This window comes from Chrysochloris asiatica, unplaced genomic scaffold (assembly GCF_000296735.1).
Source record: "Chrysochloris asiatica unplaced genomic scaffold, ChrAsi1.0 scaffold00062, whole genome shotgun sequence".
NCBI lineage: Eukaryota > Metazoa > Chordata > Mammalia > Afrosoricida > Chrysochloridae > Chrysochloris > Chrysochloris asiatica.
The window spans coordinates 3077976-3082023 of NW_006408580.1; positions in this window are offsets into that span (position 1 = coordinate 3077976).

The window sequence follows — 4048 nt, forward strand, 5'->3', positions numbered from 1 at the left end:
TTTTTTTTATCCTTTTTTGTGTTTGTTCTTCTATCTTAGTAATGTTGAGAGATTTATCTTCTAGCTCACTAGTTTTGGCTTCTATCTCTTCAATTCTACTCCTTTGCCCTTTTAGTGTATTGTCCATTTCTGATATTCTATTATTGATCGGTTGGCCCTCTTTCTGTAGGTTTTGAATTGTTTTCAATGCTGTATCTATCTTATTTGATTGTTCCTGTAGCACTTTCCTGACTTCTTAGTTATTTTTCTCAACTTCATTGTATAGTGTTTTGATACATTTTATAATCATTTTTCTGAATTCCTTCTCAGGCATTTCCAAAGTCTGCCCATCTTCCAGTATGGAGTGTAGGTCTACTTCAAGCTCATTTGCCTCAGTCACTTTATCTCATTTCTGGACATGTGCAGATATGGTCATCTGTTTCTGTTTTTTGGGCATCTTCAGGGGTTATCTGTGGCCTTAATACTCAGATGGGCATGTATTTTGGTATTTTTTATGCTTTCTGATTGCCTCAAGGTAGATATAATCAGGAAATGGGCTTCCCTTTTCACTCTTCTTCTTGAGAAATTTCAAGATGCCACTGTTGAATTTAATTTTGGGCTTATTTCCTTTTTTGTCTGCTTGTCCCGCTCCACAATCCCTGTTCAGGCCTTTTTTTCTAGTTGTAAACAGTTCAGGGCCAGCTGTGGCTGTTTGGTTTTGATTGGAAACTGTCTCTTTAAATTTCAAGTAGATCTGTGCACATGCTTAGTAGAACACTCTGAGCATGGGGCTGAGGTGCCCACTAGCTCAGGCACCCCTATAATTACCAGAATGGAGATGCGCAGACAGCAAGGGACCAATGAACAGCTACCAAAAGAAAATAATGTCCACACCTTTATCTCTGCGGTTCTGCCAGGTGTCTGTGGCCACTCCGATCCTTCCCCTGCTTGGTCTCACCCAAGATGGTGGCTCCTAGAGCAGCTGAGCGTCCCAGACTAGAAACAATGGATTTCTTGCTTCTGCCACAAATTCCCCAGCTGTAAGCCTTCCAACCTTCTAAATATTCCTTTATATGTGGTTCAGAGTTCTTGGACCATCCCCTGAGCCTGCTTGCTTGAGTATTCTGTGTTGTTGCTGACAGAGCTCTTTACTGCACTTCCACCAGATCTGCCATCTTGTTTGTTCTCTCCCCTTTTTCTCTTTTGATGTACACAAAAACATGCAGGAATATACAGTTATTTAAACAACCAAAGGGAATATTTTGCAAGCCAGCTTCCTGCCGTCAGCACCCAACCTTTCTCTTTCCATGAGTCTAGAGTCCTCAGGTGTTGTATCTCTCCATGCCATAATCTCTGCTTCCATCTCTGGTGTCACTGCTTCTCTGGTTAGGATCCCAGTTCCATTCCTGCTCTTCCCTCTTGATGGTCCTAGAGTCCTCTGTTCCTGGAATGCAAGATTAACTACTCCCCCCCTTTTTGTTATGCAACTTCTACCTTTACAGTTGTGACAATGGCAATTAGTCATGATAACAATTATTCACTATTGAATAAAAAAAAAAAAAATCCTATCCCCTTCTATTTTCACCATACCCATCTAGACTTTTATTTTCTTTTAATGCTTCCTGAGTTGTTCATTATTTTGTCCAAAGACATCTTCAATATTGCAACTATGGCTTGAATTTGTTGTTCAATTCTTTCATCTTGAGAAATGCAGAGGGTGAATTTCTTTTTTAGTTTTCTAACTCCAGGTCTTTGCACATTTCACTGCATTACATTATTTTCTGGAACAGTCCTTTAAAATCTACTGTTCAAAAAAAATCTACTATTCAACTTTTATTTCATCATTTATTCCATTCATTTTAGTTACTCTACATTCAAGAGCAAGTTTCAAAGTTCCTTGTGACATCCATTTTGGTTTTCTCTCTTCTCTATATTTTTAATGACCTTTTGGAATTTTAAGGCATGATGCCTTTGATGTCATTCCACAATGCATCTGGTTTTATTCATTAGTGTTTAACACATCAAATTTATTCTTTTTTTTTTTTTTAGTTTATATCACTTGCATGGGAGAATATTGGTTTTACACTCATCCTATCATATTTTGTTTCACTGCAATGATTATAATCCCTTCTGTGCATCATCATTCAACAGTATTTGCTTCTAATCCCTCTGTTTTGTTTTTTGTTGTTGTTGTTGTTGTTGTGTTTTGGGGGATGGTGGGTTGTATGTACACAAAAACACTCAGGTATATATAACCATTTAAATAACCAAAGGGCACATTCTGAAAACCTGCCTCCTAGCTGCCAGCACATAGCCTTTCTCTTTCCATGAGTCTAGAGTCCTCAGCTGCTCTATCTTTCCATGTCATCATCTCTGCTTTCATCCCTGGTGTTGCTGCTTCTCTGGATAGGGTCCCATATTCCTCTCATGTTCTTCTCCCTTGGTGATTCAAATCTATTCTTGAATGGTCTCTGAATTCAGATGGGATATACTGAAGTTGTGGAGTCTTGGTGTGGAGCTGTGTGTTAATGTGCTAGACTGCAAGGTTGGTTTGAACCACAAGATTGGTGGTTCAAGCTCACCTGCTACTCCTTGGAAACCCTATACAGGGTTACTATGAGTCGGAACTGACTCAATGGCATTTAACTACTACTTGTGTGGCACTGTGGGTTAATGCACTAGACTGCACAGTTAGTTTGAACTGCAAGGTTGGTGGTTCAATCCCACCAGTCACTCCTTGGAAACCCTCTAGAGGGTCACTATGGGTAGGAACTGACTCGATGGCACTTAACAACAACAACTACTACTACTACTATACTGAAGTTCCACAACTTGTCTGTCAGTTTGTCAGAAATTAAAGACAGATTCGGAAGAGAACATGGAACAATGAGTATCATAGCTAACATCAAATAAATCTTGGCTAAAATCAAAGAAGATAAGAAAGATGTTTAGTTGTGCATTATTGACTGCGTAGGTCATAGTGATTTATAGATAACATTGTGAAGAATGGGTATTCCAGAATACTTAATTGTGCTTATGAGGAACCTGTACATAGACCAAGAGGTAGTCATTTAAACAGAATAAGGGGATGCTGACTTGTTTAATATCAGGAAAGGTGTACAACAGGGTTATATGCTTTCACATACATATTCAATCTGTAAACAGAGCAAATATTCTGAGAAACCAGATTATATGAAGAAAAGTGTGGCATCAGAATTGGAAGAAGACTCTAACAACCTGAGATATGGTGGAAGCAAAGAGAACTTAAAATACTTACTGATGAAGATCAGGAACCACATCTTCCAGTATGGATTGCACTTCAATGTAAAGAAAACAAAAATCCTCACTGCTGGACCAGTAAATAACACATGATAAATGGAGACAAGGTTGAAGTAGTCAAAGACTTCATTTTGTTTGAATCCACAATGAACACTCATGGAAGCAGCATTCAAGAAATCAACAAATGCTACAAAAGAATCTTATTAAAGGGAAAAGATGTCAGTTTGAGGACTAAGGTACACCTGACTCAACCCATGGTATTTTCAATAACTTCATATGCATGTGAAAGTTGGACATTGAATAAGGAAGACCAGAGAAAAATCAAAGCATTTGAATTATGGTGTTGGAGAAATATATGAAATCTGTCTTGGAAGAAGTACAACTAGAATGCTCCTTAGAAGCGAGGATGACAAGATTTTTCTCTCATTCTTTCAACACATTGTCAGGAGGGCACAATCCCTGGAGAAGGACATCATACTTGGTAAATTGGAAGGTCAGTGAAAAAGAGGAAGACCCCCCCCCCTCCAAAATGAAATGAGATGGTCGCAGCAGCAATGGGCTCACACATAACAATTGTGAGGATGATGCAGGACCAGGCAGTGTTTTGTTCTCTTGTGCATAGGGTCCCTATGAATCAGAACTGACTTGATAGCACCTAACTAAAACATACTGAAGGCTGTACTTTGTTTCCCGTGAACTTGCTTTAATTTTATTCAGCTTCAACACATAACAACAACAACAATGCATCCCAGTCAGTGAAGTCTATGCGTATAGTCACCTTTTATGCTTT